Source organism: Tupaia chinensis, unplaced genomic scaffold (genome assembly GCF_000334495.1).
Source record: "Tupaia chinensis unplaced genomic scaffold, TupChi_1.0 Scaffold146445_1, whole genome shotgun sequence".
NCBI lineage: Eukaryota > Metazoa > Chordata > Mammalia > Scandentia > Tupaiidae > Tupaia > Tupaia belangeri.
The window spans coordinates 1457845-1477155 of record NW_006206301.1 but is presented as its reverse complement, the minus strand read 5'-3'; the positions used below and the strand labels follow the sequence as shown (position 1 = coordinate 1477155).

Here is a 19311-nt window from a genome sequence, read left to right as displayed (position 1 = left end):
GTTCTGCAGCGAAGGATGATTGGGAGTGTAAGCAGGTGGGAGGGAGACGATAGATGACTTTCCAGCCTGTACAGAGGCCTGCAGAGAAATGGGTCATTGTCGTCTGGAGGATAGAAAGCAAGCCCAGGTGGCACAGTCAGTAGCACACTGACTAGTGCTCCAAACCACATGGTTGACCACAGGTTCTGTTCCCCGTGTTGTTCCAAAGACACACTGGGCGTGTGTGTGCCCAAGATCCTGAAGAGCTAGAGGGCTGGGGAAAGGGAACATACTGTGATGAGACCCTGCAGATGGTGCCAGTCTCTCTCAAACACATTCTTACTCTCCTTTATGAATAAAATAAATAACACTTTGGAGCCAGTAGATGGTGTGGTGCTTAAGGCACCGGACTACCACAGAGCTGACCATGGTTCTACTCCTGAACCCAGCAGCTTGAAAATCATGCCGGGCATGTGTTCCCAAAATCCCAATAAGAGAATGGAGGAGAAGGGATTGCAGCATGACCATCCCTTGGGATGGTGATTTCTCACTCTCCCTCCCTCTGTCTCTGTCTTTCTCTTTCTCTGATGAGCACATGTACCCTATGGCAAAGACCTAAATTAATAAATAAAACTTAAAAAAAAAAATCCTAAATGGCTAGAGCAGCCGAGAGGAACAGAGTGTGAGATGAAGTGGGTATGATCCATGGTGCAGGGGCCCAGGGACGGTGCAAGTTTCTCTCTGTGGTAAGAACAGTGGGATGCTGCTAAAGGGCTTGAAGGAGGAGGGAGGGGCAGCACAAAGTACCACACGTAGATTTTGAGATCATCGTGGCTGCAGAGAGAGGCTATGAAGAGGACCAGGGAAGGCTATCAGGAGAGCTGATGAAAGTGCAGACTAGGTTAGCAATGGCCAAAGTGGAGCTAACCGATTAGATACTGAGAAAATTATAGAAGCTGCTGATGGACTGGATACAAGTGCTTCTCTCTGTCTCTCACTGAGCATGCCTGCACTATCATGAATAAATAGACTTTAAAAAAAAAAAAGCGAACATGTTAAATTGACTAGAGTACATAGGCCGTATATAAATACTGCTGTATACCCACATGTCATCTACACATACATGATGAGGTACTCGACTATAAGATGATGATACTTACCTGGCTCCACAGAATTAAGAACTGAGTCGCATATGGTATACATAAGGTATAAATGGATAACTTTGCGAGGCTAAGAGAGAGCAAGGGAAAGATACTGGGGTCAGGGATAGAAGAAGAATATGGAATGTCGGAGAACGCTGCAAGAGGTGTCAGATGAGCTGCCTGAATGTCCTGTGATAAATGTAATAGTCTGTGATATATTACGTTTCTGACTGATCTCTAGATTCTCTTAGCCACTTAATTCAGTTCATTTTTGCTATAGTGCACGTGCACTTGCCAGAGATAGAGAGGGAAAGTGAAAAAGCAACCCTTGGGGGCAGGAAGCAGATGGCCACACCACAATTCCTTCTCCTTTCTCCTCTCAGGATTTTGGGTACACACACAAACCCACCTGGCATGTTTTTCAAGCCATTGGATCTGGGACTCAAACTTGCAGCTGGCCATGTGGGATCCAGCTACCTTAACCTCCAAACCATTTGCTGGTTCACTTTAATGTATTCAAGTTTTGTTTATTTTATTCACGATAGCACATGTGTGTGCATGGGAGGACGTAGGGCACTTTTGACAGGGTTTTATCACACTACACCATTAGCCCCTTCCCCAGCTCTCCATTCGTCAGGATCTTAGGCATGCAAGCATGTCCAGAATGTTTCAAGGTAGACACGCTGGTGACCCAAACTCGCAGTCAGGCATGTGGCTTCCAGCTCTGCAGTTCAGTATGCTACCAACTGCACCACCAAGGCCGAGCAAGACTTGCTTTCAGAAAGAAAGGGTCAGGCTGTCGTAGAACCAGAGAATGGAATTGATGGCTAGAGAGACAGTGGTACTAGTCATGATGCTATTGCAACAGAACAGGTAAAAAGGGAAGTCCTGATGGCCAGCAGGCATTTAGAGAGTACTCTGGAGTGGAGACACTTAGATGTATATTTATTTGGAAATTATTATCTTTTTTTTTCTTTCATTTTTTGAGAGATTTTTGCTATAGGGCACACATGTATGCCAGAGAGACAGAGACAGAAAGCAAGAAATCACTCCACAGGGTGGATGGCCACACCACAATCTCTTCTCCTCTATTCTCCTCTTAGGACTCTGGGCATGCACACTCATATGTGTGGCATGAGTTTCAAGATGCTGGTTCAAGCAGTTAGCATAATGGCTATGTTGCTGGACTCCCATGTAGTCGACCGTGGTTCAAGTCCTGGACCTGGTGGCTGAAAACTGACGCTGGGCACGTGTGCGTGCGTGCTCAAGATCCTGAGAGGAGAATGGAAGAGAAGGGATTGTGGAATGGTCATCCCCCCTGGGGGGTAATTTCTCACTTTCTGTCTCTCTGTCTCTCTCTGTTTGTCTGGCAAGGGCACGCGCCCTATAGTAAAAACCTCTCAAAAAAAAAAAAAAAGGTGCTGATTCAGGACTCAAACTGCAGTCAGCCAAGTGGGAGTCCAGCACCTTAACCACTTCATCATCGGCTGTCCCTAGGAAATTACTATCTTATAAGGGACAATTAAGATCTGAGTAGATGAAATGAACTAAGGAGAACATATAAAGAAAGAAGAGAAGACTTAAAATGAACCTTGTGAGGTAATATTATTTAAGGAGCATATGCATGAAGATGCTGCTGAAAAGGTATCATATCCAAAATCCTCTTTTCAAAAGTTCTTTAGGTCTTCCATGCTTTAACCAAAGTTTCTTTCTTTTTTTCACTCTCCAGTTGAGATAGAAAACAGCCATTCATTATCTTCCTATGTTTGGATGCTGCTATTAAAAAAAAAAAAATCTTTTCTAACTTAGGCTAAATAATTTCTATCTCCTATTTTCTCAACCCTTTAATCATCTCTGTGCCTGTCCACTGAATCCTTTCCACTTTCTCTTCATCCCTCTTTTAGTTGTGGAGTCTCTCGCTAGATGTTGTACTTTCAAGATTCACTTCGAGGATTCTGGGAGAATTTTTTTTTAGGTTTCTCGTACACTACATGTATTCTTGTGCTATGCTTGGATTTACTCCATGTTAAATATAGAATTTTAGTAAACTATTTTGGTTATTTACGTCTAACTGGCTAAAGTAAGTTTTTGTGTTTATTGTTTACTTTAAATCTCCATTGGGGTGGGACCAGCAGTTAGCGTAATGGCTATGTCGCTGGATTCCCACATAGTCGACTGCGGTTCGCGTCCCAGACCCGGTGGCTTAAAACACACGCCGTGCATGTGTGCATGTATGCCCAAGATCCCAAGCGGAGAATGGAGGAAAAGGGGTTGTGGCGTGGCCATCCCCTGTGGGGGTTGATTTCTCACTTTCTGTCTCTCTGTCTCTTTCTTTCTGGCAAGCACACGTGCCCTATAGCGAAAGACCTCTCCAAAAAATAATTTTAAAAAATCTCCATTGGGGCACTGCTGAGAGGTAAGTTTCAATACCGTGTGTAATTGAAGGAACTAAGTTGATCTGCTAATCTAAGTGATAAAAGTTGCTAAGCAAATGAGGATTGTTGTACATAAAATGGCCTATGAGATTTCTTATTTTTATTTTGCTATTTTTAAAAATTTGATAGTGGGCACATGTACTTGTTGAAAAGAGAGGCGAAAAATGAGAAAGCACCCTCTCCATGGGGGATGGTTACTCAGCAATCACATCTCCATTTCTCCTGTTTTTTGGGGGGATTTCAGGTATACTTGCACACACACACACACACACACACACACACCAGTTTTTCAAGCCACCAGGTCTGGGACTCAAAGTCAGCTATATAGGCTACAGCCACCTTCACACCACCAGCTAACCCTAAAAAGACGTTTTCCTAGAGAATCACAAGCCCCTCACAGAAGGAAAATCCACAAAAATATATTTTTTAATTATAAGCATGGGACCATAAGAATCATTGGTATAACAATAGAAAGAATGTCTAGTCATGTCCCATTCTTCCATCATTAATTGTCTTCAATAAAATGAAATTCTAGGGAATCAGCAGTTAGCGTAATGGCTATGTCGCTGGACTCCTACGTAGTCAACCGCGGTTCGCGTCCTGGACCCGGTGGCTTAAAACTCACACCGGGCGCATGTGCGTGTGTGCCCAAGATCCCAAGAGGAGAATGGAGGAGAAGGGATTGTGGCGTGACCATCCCCCCGGGGGGTGATTTCTCGCTGTCTGTCTCTCTGTCTCTCTGTCTGTCTGTCCGGTGAGCGCACGCACCTTGTAGTGAAAACCTCTCAAAAAAAAAATTTCTAAATGTATAATGAAAGTATATTTTCCCTGTAGTACTAGAACTATTTTCATTTTGATAAAAAATTTTAAATGTAATAATATTTTTATTTTCTCTAAATTGTCTCCTAGGCAAAAAAAAAAAAAAAATTGAACCAGCCAAGTGGCATGGTGGTTAAAAGCTGCTGGATTCCACATAGCCCAAGTGGTTTGAGCCCTGGACTTGATGGCTTGATAAACGCTAGACATGCACATGTGTGCCTAAGATCCAGAGAAGAGAATGGAGGAGAAGGGACTGCAGAGTGTCCATCCCTCCCAAAGGGATGATTTCTCAACCCCTCTTCACCAATACTCCCTTTGGTGAGCTCATGCAGCCTATAGCAAACTGAAAAAAAAAAAAGTTGATAAAACTCTAGTAAAGGGCACCAACAGGTGATGTGTTAGTTAGGGTGCTGGACACTCCCACATGGCAGACCACAGTTTTGAGTCCCGGACCTGGTGACTTGCTTTCTCACTTTCCCTCTCTCTGTCTCTATGTATCTCTCTCTGGTCAAATTAAAATAAATGAGTAACTAAATAAAACTAAATAAATAATTATTAAAAAAAAAAAAAACTCTAGTAAAATAAATTCTCAAGGGGCTGGCAGGTGGTGTGGTGGCTAAGGGTGGTGGACTGCCACATGGCTGACCATGGTTCAAGTCCCGAGCCTGGTGGCTTGCTTTCTCACTTTCTCTCTCTTTCTCACTCTCACTCTGTCCCTCTCAGGTCAAATTAAAATAAATAAATAAATAAAGTTAATTATAGAAAATGAAATAAATAAATTCTCAGGATAAAATTTCTCATCCACAGATCTTAGAAACTATGCCTTCCTTTTCTTAGTAACTTTTCTTCCTAATTTGCCCCAGGTTTATTTCCCAGCTAATATTTTTTTTCTTTTAGAGAGATTTTTGTTCTAGGGCACGCATGATCTCCAGAGAGACAGAAAAGCAAGAAATCAGGGGGGATGGTCATACTGCAGTCCCTTCTCCTCCATTCTCCTCTTGGGGTTTTGGGTGTGCATGCACATGCACCCAGCAAGAGTTTGAAGCCTCTAGGTTGGGGATTTGAACCGCAGTTGGCCATGTGGGAGTCCAGCTACATAACCATTACACCATCTGCTGGTCCTACTAACATGTTTTCTCTTTATATTTTTTAATTTGTTTACAAGTGACTTGTGTAAAGATTTTATTGGAAAAGCATAAACATTACACGACAGCTACAATTTTAACCATTTGGCTTTAAAACCCTTATTGACATTTTTTGTTTTTATAAAGTAAAGTATGGAAATATTAGGTCATTGGGAAAGTCATGTATTTTTCTGTTTTTCTTAAAAATGTGTCATGACTCTCCCAACAGTCCAATAGTTTTGTGTTTATTTTGCAGTACCCAATGCATTACAGTTCATCCTTTGAATATTTTGGTTACTATACATTCTTTTTTTTATTTTTTTTACTAAAAAACAGGTTCTTCATATTGGCGTGATGTGTCTTTTAGTGTGAGAGGATATGGCTTTGATTGAAATTCCCAGACTTTAGTTGATAAGTGGAGGTTCAATCCGTGTTAGTGTCTTCAGAAATTTCAGCAAGCCAGAGAATATTATTAAGTCAGCGGGACCACAGTTGCTCTGTTAGAGCTCTGTATTATGCCATGTAATTTTTACCATAGGCAAACTTTAAATGAGATAGTATGAATAGTTTAATGTAAAATTTACTTCTTATGGCTAAAGAATAACCTGAGCGAAAAGGTGCTGATTTCCTGAAATCACATAAAACAGAAAGGTGATCTCTTTCTTTTCAAATATGTTCAGTTACACCTTCTGTGCTGCTACTTCCTATACAACTAGTTTTGTTTTGCTCTGTTTTAGAGATTTATCTATGTCTCGTTCCTCTGCCTCGGCCTCCTGGGAACATAGGACCACAGATGCCCACCACTGGGGCTGGCTTTTCAGGACAGGCCTCCCCTGTGGCATCAGCCTGCTGATAGCAGTGTCACCCAGCACATGTTACCCTGGCTGGGCCTCTTCCGAATGTGTTTAACACTCATTACCTTTGAGGTTGACAAAGTAAAAAAATCTTCGAGGATTCAGAATTCCACTGAAGTTTATACTTCTGTTAGCTAATTTATATGGTCAGAATAAGAGTTGCATGATTATCACAGATTCTTGATATGTATGAAATGAATTAAAGCAACCAATCAATGACATAAGAAGGATGATGTGTTTAACAACGCCTGTGTAACATTTTAAATGTTATCATGGACACCTATTGTTTGGTCTATCAAGCGCTCGTTCTGGGAACTGCCCCGCCCTTGGTTCCTAACAGGCTGCCAAGTTCTCACATGACACTGCTGGGCACAGCAGTGGGCACTTGAACAAGCCTGGCCAGTGAATGCCAGCGTTTCTGAATTCCCAATCTAGAAAATAGGGTCAAGTCATATATTTTATATGGAAAAATAGCTAAAAATAGAACTTTTTGAATGTTCTTACCACAAGGAAATGAGACATGTATGAGATAACAGGATAACTACCCTGATTCGATTATTATACAGGGTGCACATGTATTAAAACATCACATTGCACCCAAAAACAGGTATGTTGTTATGTGCCAATTGAAACATTAAAAAATACAAAGTAGAGGGACCAGCAGTTAGCATAATGGCTATGTCACTGGACTCCCATGTAGTCGACCACGGTTCGAGTCCTGGACCCAGTGGCTTAAACTCACACTGGGCGCATGTGCGTGCGTGCCCAAGATCCTGAGAGGAGAATGGAGGAGAAGGGATTGCAGCGTGGCCATCCCCCGGGGGGGTGATTTCTCGCTTTCTGTCTCTCTGCCTCTCTCAGTCTTTTTGGCGAGCGCATGCGCTGTATAGCGAAAAACCTCTCAAAAAAAAAAAAAACAAACAGTAGAGTCAGCCACACACACACACACCCCGCCCCAGGAGGGATGGCCACAATCCCTTCTCCTCCATTCTCCTCTCAGGATCTTGGGCACGCACGCACATGCGCCCAGTGTGAGTTTAAGCCACTGGGTCCAGGACTCGAACCGTGGTCGACTACATGGGAGTCCAGTGACATAGCCATTATGCCAACTTCTGGTCTCAAAACACGTCATGATTTTTCTGACAACCCAATATTAATTGCTTGTTTTTGCAAGAGAAAGAACTTATTATTTTGAACGCTTGTTAACAAAGAAAAACAATGAAGAATTTATCCTGCCTTTCCTGCTTTTACTGTACACTAATGTCACTAGACAGTTAATGAAGACATTTTTTCTCTGTAGAGATATGCAACCAATAAACAAAGAAGAAATACTAGAACAAATTACACTCTTTTGCCAACCCTTCATGAAATAACAGAGCTAGACCAAGCTGCCCAGTACAGGACATTCTCTAGCTATACATGGCTGCTGAGCTCTTGAAACAACTGGTCCAAATTGAGAACCGTTATAAGCAGTGGTGTTTATAAATGGTAAATACTTAATAGCTGGCTCTCTGAGATGAACGGAACCCTCATTTGTGGTGTTTGCCATGGTGTAAATACTCCCACCACAGCTAATGTCCACCTCTCAATGGGATGTCACTGAATGCAGAGTTAAGATGAGACACTCACAACTGGCTCTCGTGAACCAGTGAGAGCTGGTTCCAGCACTCATTGGCTGTGAGTGGAAAAGTCATACCAGATTTTGAAAACAAATAAAAGAATATAAAATGCCTGGGCCAGTGCCAGACAGGTGGCAGTGGTTAATGCAGCTGGATCCCACGTGGCTGACAGTATAGTTCGAGGCTTGGACCTGGGGGCTTGAAAAGCACACCAGGCTCATGTGCATGCATGCCAAAATCCTGAGAAGAGAGTGGATGATAAGGAGTTGTGGTGTGGGCATAGTGCCCCTTCCAGGAGGTACTTTCTCACTTTTTCTCTCTCCCTCCCTCTCTGTCTTTCTTCAGCAAATGCATGCACCCTATGGCAAAAATAATTTAAATAAATAATAAAATGTGTGTGTGTGTGTGTGTGTGTGTGCACATCTGGGACCTGGTGGCTTGAAGAATCTGCCAGGTGTGTGTGTGTGTGTGTGTGTGTGTGTGTGTGCCCCAGATCTCAAGAAGAGAATGGAGAAGAACGGATTGCAGATCTCCTTGGGGTTGATTTCTCACTTTCTCTCTCTTTATCTCTCTCTAAAGAGTGCACACGCCATAGAGCAAACCATATATATAAAATAAAAGAATTTATTAGTCATTAACTTTTAATCACGATTGGTTTACTGTATGGAAAATACACTCTTATGTAGTATCTGATTTTTCATGGCTTGCTTTTCTATAGATTAACAGTTTCTCAATATGATAGTACAAAGACAAACCGAATTTTTCTTTTTTTGCTTTTATTTTTCCAGGCAAACTGGATTTTTAAAAAAGATTTATATCTAGCAATTGTTCCATACCCAGTCACATAGTGCACAATATGAAACGCTTTGATTATGGTGTACCCGTAAGTAACAGTGCTTTTAGGAATCTGTAAACTAGTTAGGAATGCATGTCTTTCAACAATGGTGTATATTTGGACATAGGATTTCATGAGCGCTTAGAAGTATCAAAATCCTTTGTCATTCACAAAGGGTGGGATAGGTGTCATGTAATATTCCACTGCACTTTTTTAGAACAATAATATTATTCTTGGAGACTGTGATTCAAAGGTTCTTATGAATGCCTGTTGTAGTTTAGTTCTCTGTGTCTCATACTGCCTCTCAGTTTCTACTTAAAATGTAACTATTTAGGTCTCATCTACCTAATAAAGTATAAGCATCTTAAAAAAGGGATTTAAGGGAACCAGCAGTAAGCGTAATGGCTATGTCGCTGGTCTCGCACATAGTCGACCGCGGTTCGCGTCCCAGACCTGGTGGCTCAAAACTCACGCCGGGCGTGTGTGTGTGCATGCGTGCCCAAGATCCCGAGAGGAGAATGGAGGAGAAGGGATTGTGGTGTGACCATCCCCCCTGGGGGGTGATTTCTCGCTTTCTATCTCTCTGTCTCTGTCTGTCTGGTGAGCGCACATGCCCTATAGCGAAAACCTCTCAAAAAAAAAAAAAAAAAAAAAAGAATTTAAAAGGCCAGCCAGTGGTGTGGTGGTTAAGGCGGCTGGATCCCACACGGCCAAGTTCGAGGTTCAAATCTCGACCTGGAGGACTGAAAAACATGGTGAGCTTATGTGCATGTGCACCCAAAATTCCAAGAAGAGAATGAGGATAAGGAATTGTGGCGTGGCCATCTACCCTGGGGGGTACTTTCCCACATTCCCTCTCACTGACTATGTCTCTCTCAAGCTAGTGCACATGCCCTGTGGCAAGAACCTTAAAAAAAAAAAAAAGATATAGAAGTCTTCTTCATTTAAAAGAGTCAGTGTGTGGCTTTAGTGCTTCTAGTAGTTGTGTGTGTGTGTCTGAAATAATAGTACTTTGTTTTTCAAAATTCTCTACACCAGCTATTTCCAAAGTATGATATACTGGAGTATGTGAAGAAATTGATAGCATTTTACCCCTATTTATTACACAGTAAATTCATTTTTAACTAGTATTTAATATAGAAAGTAACAATATTTTTCATTTCTAAATAAGTATAATTTATTGGATTCTTATTAAGATGTTTACTCATAGCCATGGGAAATCAGTAAAGTTTAAAGATCGTTGTTCTCAATGAGTTTCAAATCTTCCTTTATCACAACTAGGACAGCCCAGCCCAGACCTCATTCTTTCAACTGCTTACTTATTTAAAGTGAATTTATGATACTCACTTCTCATACTGTTCCCATCAATCTGGGACCCATTTTCATTCATTAATACCACCTTATTATGGTTTTAGAAATACGGCAGATCATTCCATAAACCTTTCATCCCTCGTATACTTATCCAGTCAATCACTAAATACTGTCTGTTCTTCCTAAATATTTCTTGAACCATCCAGCTCTCTACCAATGAGATATATTATCAAGTCTCACCTGTGCTATTATAATGATCTCCTCCTAAGTAGTCTTTCTGCATGCCAATTGGTTTCCCCCTAATTCCTTCTTCATCAAGGAATCATAGTGATCTCTTTAAAACACACACTTGGTCTTATCCTTCTGGTTTAAAACCTTTCTGTCAATAGCTCCCCCTTTCTCTTAGGATAAAGCTCAACATCTTTAAGTTCCTACCTGGTCTCCCTCACTTTCATCTCCCCAATCTCCTCACCTTGCACCACCCAAAATGTACCCTTTCAGGTTTTTCAGTGCAAAGCAGCTTTCTGACTTGAGGCCTTTGGATGCTAGTGCCCACTCCCTTGTCTATCAAACTATACTCCGATTTATCTTTCATGTTCCAACTTAAATGTCAGTTGCCAAGGATACTCCAGAGTAGCTCAAGTCCCCAGCTCTCAAAATAGCCTGAGTTTTCTTTCAGAGCACATATATATTAATATCTATATGCTCCACTAGCCCGTGAGTTCCATAAAAGCAAAAATAATATTCCCAGTGCTGAGCATAGCATCTGACACAGAGTATGTACAAAAGAGTGCTAGCTGCACGAGGGAGTAGACACGGATCTAACTGTGGTTAGTTCCTGACCCTGTCCATTTCCCTCCGCGATGACTTCAAGTATAAATGATCTCATTTATTCTCATTTATTCATTTATTCTGTAAATACTTGACTCCGGTACCACTCTCTTTCAACTGATTCCTGGTTCTTGCTTGTGTTTCTCATGGTTTGGATCTCATTTGTAACCAGATGGTTTATCATGTGTGAAGGGATGGTTCCTCAGTTTCCCTTTCTGTGAAAGAAAAAATAAGAATTTCCCAAAGTGAAAATAAATAAGGGATGAACTATAATAAAAGTAAAATGCATTTTCTAAGATGCTTGGAATACAAGGTTCATTTACACTGTAATGGCCCAGGGTAAGGGATAAGAAAAGACTTCAGATTTTGGTTATGATAATGAAACATTGACCATGAACAAGGGCCATTAGACCTCTAAAAATGTTCACTTAAAGAAAAGATAAGGTTTTCATTTCAATATGTAAGATGTTTTGTAGGATGGGAACAACTGGCTGTGAGCTCAAAGACCCCAGGCGAATGGCTCCAGAAACCTGAACTGAAATTTGATTATCTAAGACCTTACCAATCAAGTATGCCCACGAGATTATCATGTCCTCTTGAACCAATTGCTGAACTGATCATGCGCCTGGGACCTCTGCCCCCAATTTTGCCCTTACACATGTGAGGAACATCTTGGTGAGACGGGTCTTTTCAGCATGAGCTGCCTGCTCTCCTTGCTCTGCCCCTTGCAGTAAAGCTGTGCTTTCCTTAATCACACCATGTACCTGTGGTTTGGCTTGTAGTGTTTGAGTGAACCTGATTTGAGTTCAATAACAGTAACGCTGCAATCCCTTCTTCTTCGTCTCTCCCACCTTTTGAGATTTTGAGCATGTACACACACTCACACCAGATATGGATTTTTTTTTTTTTTGCTATAAAGTGTGTGTGTTCAGTAGGGAGACAGAGAGAGAGAGAGACAAAGAGAGAGAGAGACAAAGAGAGACATCATCTACAAGGAGGGATAGCCATGCCACAATCCCTTCCCCTCCATTCTCCTTTCAGAATTTTGGACACACATGCACACGCACCTGGAGTGAGTTTCAAGCTGACGGGTCCAGGACTTGAACCACAGTTGGCCATGTGAGAATGCAGTGCTATAGTCACTATGCCACCTGTTGTCTCTGCCCAGCATGTTTTTTAAGCCATGGTGTCCAGGTTCCAAACTACACAGTCATGTGAGATTCAGCTGCCTAACTACTCTGCCAGCTGGCTCAAGGCTCAAGGTATTTTTTTATGTCTAAATAACTACAAATTATCCAAGTGTTAAAAATAATCACTATAGGGACCAGCAGTTGGCATAATGGCTATTCGCTGGACTCCCATGTAGTCGACTGTGGTTTGAGTCCCAGACCTGGTGGCTTAAACTCACACTGGGCGCATGTGTGTGAGTGCCCAAGAATAGAGGAAAAGGGATTGTGGCATGGCCATCCCCTCTGGGGCATAATTTCTCACTTTTTGTCTCTCTGTCTCTCTCTCTTTCTGGCAAGTGCACGAGCCCTATAGCAAAAGTCCTCTCCAAAGAATAAAAAATAAATAACCTCTATATAAAATATGTCTTTGATTTTAGAATCTTTTACTAATAAAATGTAGTATAGTAAATGAGTATTAGTGAATTTGACTGTACTTTAGTAAACTTAAATGTGCTTCTACATAAACAAGTCTTTATACCCTCCAAAATAAATTTTAAAGCAAATGAAAAGTGCTTCTTTTGTTCTAATTTAACCATAGCATTCTTTAAGGAGGTTCTGAATTTCAGGTAGATCCAATCACCCCAAAACAATGGCTAACAGCTAACTCTATCCTATCTGCCTCCTTTAAATCATTGCCTTTGTTTAAAGTAAATGGATTAATGTTTTTGTTGTTGGGATTTTCTCCAGTCAAGGTTTGATAGATTATCAGAAATTTAAAGAAACCCATCACAGCCCTGTAGCTCTTTCTCCCTAAGCCTCCCTCTCCAACCACAAAAACAACTTTCTTTACCACAATGCAATTCAATATTTTCATTTTTTATAAAGTGTAGGAAATAGCCTAGTACTTTCTTTTCATCAAACAATTGCAAAGATTGAACAGTGTTTAATAAATGTTTGCCTGATGTATTTTTTATTTATTTTATCTTTTTGAGAGTTTTTTGTGTTTTTTTTTTTTTTTTTTTTTTGCCACGGGCATGTACACTTACCAGAGAGACAGAGAGAGAGAGAGAGAGAGAAATCACCTCCCCCCTCCAAGGTGGGATGGCCACACTGCAATCCCTTTTCCATTCCCCTCTTGAGATTTTAGACATGCATGCACACACACCTGGTGTGAGTTTCAAGTCACCAGGTCCAGGACTCGAACCGCAGTCGGCCATGTGGGAGTCTAGCACCTTAACACTACACCATGTGCTGGCCTTGCTTGATGTTATTATTAATTGCAGGTATCCCTTCCAATTTTTTAATACAAAAGAATAAATTAGGACCAGCCCCATGGCCTGGTGGTTAAGGGAGCCAGATCCCATGTAGTCAACTGAGAGGTTTGTATCCTCGTCCTGGGGGTTAGAAGAACTTGCTGGGTGCATATCTGTGTACCCCAGAATCCTGAAAGGATAGAGAAATGAAGAAGGCATTGTAGCATGACCACACCTGCCTCACTTGGAGCTGCTTTCTCCCTGTCCCTCTCTCTCTGCCACTCTGTCTGTCTCTCTCTGGGGACACATAAACTCTCTGACAATTATTTAAAAAGGAGAAGAAATAGAAATTATTTGACTCTGTTCTTTCCTCTTTTCCTTCTTTATTCCTTCTTCTTTCTTTTGTTTTTTCTTTTTAAATCTCCTATAGGGTACGTGAGCTCACCAGAAAGAGACGGAGAAGAGAGAGGGAGAGCAAGTGAGAGAGCACCCCCAAGGTTGATGGCCAAACCACAGTCCCTTCTCCCCCATCCTCCTCTTGGGTTTGGGCTTGCACACACATGCACTCCGTGTGTCTTTCAAGCCACAGTCTGGGACTCGGACTGCGAACTGCGCAACCAACCGTGTGAGAGCCAGCTGCCTTAACCACACTGCCACCAGCTGGCCTTTTTTTTTTTATCGTCAAAGGAAAGGATGCAAACACTCACCAGAGAGACAGAGGGAAAGGGAAAAGGCACACTCCTCCCCGGTGGGGCATGGTCATGCAGCAATCTCTTCTCCGTGTTTTGATCCTTTTGGGGTTTTGGATATACACATACATGCACTCCATGTGTTTTTCAGGTTACCAGTCCAGGATTTGAACTGCTGTTGGCCATGTGGGATCTGGCGTCTCTTAACCACTAGGCCACCTGGCTGGACCTTTTTCTTTCTTTCTTTCTTTCTTTTTTTTGGAGAGGTTTTTTCACTATAGGGCGTGTGCGCTTGCCAGACAGAGAGAGACAGAGAGACAGAAAGCGAGAAATCACCCCTCAGGGGGGATAGTCACGCCGCAATCCCTTCTCCTCCATTCTCCTCTCGGGATCTTGGGCACGCACGCACACGCGCCCGGTGTGAGTTCTAAGCCACTGGGTCCGGGATGCGAACCGCAGTCAACTACGTGGGAATCCAGCGACATAGCCATTACGCTAACTGCTGGTTTCCGACCTTTTTCTTTTTAAAAAAGACACAGTCTTGATATATTGCCCAGGCTGGCCTCAAGCTGATAATCCTCCCGTTTCAGCCTCTAGTCACTGGGATGACAGGTACTGGCCACTGGGCTTCGGTTTTCTCCACTGCTCTTTCAGAGCACTCCTAGTGAGAGGCCTACTACAGTTCTCAGGGGTTTGTGAATTTAATCACCCCAAGGGCCAGCTAGTGGCTAAGATGGCTGTATCCCACATGGCTGACTGTGTGGATCGACTCAACCTGGTGGCTTGAAAAAATATGCCATGCGTGTGTGTGTCTGAAATTCTGAAGGGAGTGTGAGATGTTGAAGGGACTACAGCATGAACACCCCCACAGTGGGGGCTTTCTCTCCCCTACCCTCGTGTGTGTCTCTCTCAAGGAGGCACATGGTCCTTCAGGCTGATTTTATTTTTTATTTATTTTTTTTAATGTTTTTTTCCATAGAGCACAAGTACTTGCCAGAGAGAAACAGAGGGAGACAGTGAGAGGGAAAGTGCGAGAAATCACCCCCTGGGAAGATGGCCACACTGCAATCCCTTCTCCTCCATTCTCCTCCAGGGATTTTGGCCATACGCACACCTGATGTTTTTCCAGCTACCAGGTTGGAGACTCAAACTGCTGTCAACCACTGAAATTGAACTGAGTCCAGCACTGTAACCACTATGCCGCCTGCTGGGCCCAACCTTGGGGCAAAATAAATAAATATAGTAAGCACCCTGAAGAAAACATTAGTGGTCCCCTCAGCACTTCATTCCCAAAGTGGTGGCTGAGACTTCTGAAACATCCACATTTTTCAGGGTAGTCTTTTCCACTGCTGATTAGCTAACTGGATCAGCTCCAAATGGCAAAGTCACTTAAGTCCCCTAACATATCCACGCATGTCATTCAGAAACAGGAAGGAATTTCTGAGTGGTGCTCCGAGCTGGCCATCAAGATACTTTACTCCCAAAGATGTAGATAAATGTTTGACTGGATTGCGTTTTCATTTTTCTTTTTCTTTCTTCCTTTTTTTTTAAAAATTTTTTGAGAGATTTTTGCCACGGGGCACATGCACTCGCCAGAGAGAGAGAGAGAGAAAGTGAAAAATCATCCCCCCCAACACACACCCCACCCAGGGGAAATGGCCACACACCACACATCCCTTCTCCTCCATTCTCCTCTTGGGATTTGCGATTTTGGACATGCACATACACTCGCCTGGCATCAGTTTTCAGCCGCTGGGTCTAGGACTCAAAACATGATCGGCCATCAGGGATGTGGGTGTCCAGCACCTTAACCACTATCCCACCTGCTGGTTCCTTTTTTTCTTTTAAGAGAGATTTTTGCTATGGGGCATGTGCTCTTGATGGAGACGGGGAGACAGAAAGCAAGAAGTCATTCCCTGGGGAGTTGGCCACACCACAATCCCTTTTCTTCCATTCTGCTTTTGGGATCTTTGACACACACACACACACACACACACACACACACACGCCTTATGTGTTTTAAGATGCTGGGTCCAGGATTAGAACTGTCATCAAATATGTGGGAGTACAGCGATGTAACCATCTCGCCATCTGCTGGTCCCCCTCTTTTTCTTAATTTGCCTGAGGGTGCTTGTCAGAAACACAGGGAAAGGGGCAAGGAGAAAGCACCCCTTCAATGGAGCATTGTCACACCACAATCCCTTTTCCTCCATTTTTCCATCTTTTCAAGATTTGGGGCATGCCCACACATGTATGTGACTTGTCTTTCAAGCCCCCCCGCCCCCGGGGCCAGGATTCAAACCACACCATCAGTCATGTGAGAGCCGGCTCCCTTAAGGAGTTGATGATGGGCTGGCCCATGCTTAATTTTCTTTCTGGCTGCACCCACGAATATTATGGTGAATTGTGTCTCCTATTTTTTGTTTTGTTTTTTAAATTTTATTTTCTATTTTCTCACTATTTTGATCAAATGTATGTTCTCTATCTCTGAAAATTTCCTAAACACTGACATTTATAGGATCCCTAATTTTACTTTTTTTTTTTTTTTGGAGAGGTTTTTGCTACAGGGCGCATGCGCTTGCCAGAAAGACAGAGAGAGAGAGAGAGAAAGAGAGAGAGAGAGAAAGTGAGAAATCCCCCCCGGGGGGGGGGGGGGTGGCCACGACACAATCCCTTCTCCTCCATTCTCCTCTCAGGATCTTGGGCATGCACACACATACACCCGGCGTGAGTTTAAGCCACCGGGTCTGGAACGCGAACCGCGGTCGGCTATGTGGGAGTCCAGTGACATAGCCACTACGCTAACTGCTGGCCCCCCTAATTTCATTTTCTCATCAATTATGGAAACTGAAAAACTGTTACGGAACGTATTGATTTACATTATTTGACAATATGTAATATAAAATCATTGTTATATACACCTACGTATGAAGGATATAACTATATATGTACCCCTGAATGTGAAAAATGTTTCTGTTGGTTCCCGACTCCCTTTCCCCACTTCCTCCTGATCAAATCTCAAGGTTACACACATTACTTAGCACAGCAAACATTTCTTACAGGAAGAGATATCTAAAATCTGACAAAAACGGCAACCTGAGGATGGCAGTCCTGAACTAAATCCTGGGTGTCCATGCCCTTCCCTCTGCCGGCAGCCTCATAGCCTTCACTGTAAGCACAGAGATACGGGGAACGCTGGAAACAGGAAGACGCAGTTGAATGCAACAGGCAGATGGAGTAGAAGCTGAGCCTTAGGAACTGGGTTCTTTCAGTCTGAGCTTCAGCTTTAGCTATTCATCCAGAGCAAGGCCTTTAGCTTCTCTGAGCCTTGGTCTCCTTTTCTGTTAAATAGGAACAATCCCTTCTAGGTTTAAATGGATATCCAGATATTTTATACAGGGCCAGCAGGTGGCGTAGTGGTTAAGGCATTGGACTCCCACATGGCTGACTGTGGTTCGAGTATCAGACCTGGCAGCATAAAAGCTCACACTGGGCGCATGTGCACGTGTGCCCAAAATCCCAAGAAGAGAATGGTGAACAGAGACAAATGGAGGAGAAGGGATTACGGCGTGGCCATCCCTCCCCACCGGGGGCCCGGGGGCTGGAGGATGATTTCTTTCTTTCTGTCTCTCTGTCTCTCCAGAGAGCCCAAACACCCTATAGCAAAAATCTCAAAACAAACAAACAAAAAGTTTATACAGTGATATGCTAATATTAGTTGTTTCTCTCATTTAAAAGTAAAGCCAGAGACTGTCAACAAATAAAGGTAGGAATTTAAAGAATCTAACTCTGGAGGCCCTGATGTCACCCTAACCTGAATTTTTCCCTTCCTATTATTACTTTGCATTATGTTCTTTCTCTCCAAATCATACATGTTTAAAATAAAGTATATTCAGTCTTTTTTAGAAGATTGCTGCAAATATTGAGACTCCATTAGTTGTTCATATATATGGGTGCTTAGCGTTTTAATGGGAAGTTAAGATAATTACACTGAGGGCACAGGAGTTTTATTAGGGAAGAAAGAAGCAATCATTAGGAAATATGACATTATTTAGGAGTTGGAAGAGGCCCAAATGGAGGGAAGCCCTGAGGACTTGAGGCAGCTCTGGGATGTTGGGCAAGCACTGGCAGAACAGATGAATGTGCGCAAAAGGGTAGAAATAACAAGGTGGACTTCACATTTTCTAGAATTTTCTTCATTATAGAAAAGATGAGGAAAAGCTCTCTTCATTCATTACTAAACTTTTCTACTCAACTCCTCTGTAGTACTTCTAGGACCTGGAAGTCAAGTACACGTCCACAATTGACCAAGTTTTTGTGCACTAACTCGGAACTCAACCATCTCAGTGTTTGTGAAAGAAAAATATATTCCAACTTCCAAAGAGCCAACCCTCGGATGCATTTTTGGAATGTAATCAGTTTGAAAATGAAGTGACAGGGCAGCCCGAATACGCTAGCTGTCAAAAAATGTTTATAGTTCAAAACATACCTACTGCTATGAAAAACTGGTTTCTAATGGAAGCTAAGTCTTGTTGAGCTATCTTGGACACCTTTTGAAAGAGATGGGTGATATATATACAAATGAGGTTTTCAGATTTTAAAAAATGAAAGTAGATGTTTAAGACTTTAAGATAGAGCTACAAAATAGTTTCATCATGTCCAGAGATCCTTATGATCTTTTTCAGAACCTTAGAGTCAACTACTCCCTTTAGGATATGGTTGGCCTTCACCCAGTTGGAATGAAAATCAATGATACACTAAGAATAATCTCTTCAGGACCAGCAGATGGCATGATAGTTAGTTACATCGCTGGACTCCCATGTAATTAACTGAGGTTCGAGTCTAGGAACCGGCAGCTTAAAACTCATACTGGGTACGTGTGTGTGTGTGTGTGTGTGTGTGTGTGTGCCTAAAAAGTTCCCAAAGGAGAATGGAGGAGAAGGAATTGCAGCATTGCCATACCCCTAGGGGTTGATTTATCACTTACTGTCTTTCTGTCTCTCTGGTGAGGGGAAGTGCCCTATAGCAAAAATCTCTTTAAGAAAAAAAATGAAGAGACCAGCAGGTGGCGTGGTGATTAAGATGCAGGACACTCCCACATGGCTGACCACGGTTCAATTCCTTTCTTGGTGGCTGAGTTTCTCACTTTCTCTCTCTCTCGCTTTCTCACTCTGTGCGTGTTTCTGGCCAAATTAAAATAAATAAATAAATAAACAAATAAATGAATAAATAAATAAAATTAATTATTTTT

At 42.4% G+C, this 19311-nt stretch overlaps 1 long non-coding RNA gene across 1 annotated transcript in view; it reads right to left on the bottom strand.

The window, feature by feature from the left end:
* Window positions 1–11077: 11077 nt before the first annotated feature.
* LOC102475667 (uncharacterized) overlaps window positions 11078–19311 on the bottom strand; it is a 46850-nt gene continuing 38616 nt past the window's right edge. Inside the window, exon 3 of the long non-coding RNA XR_337471.1 lies at window positions 11078–11164. This is a non-coding gene — a long non-coding RNA (uncharacterized LOC102475667). The remainder of the gene's footprint in view (window positions 11165–19311) is intronic.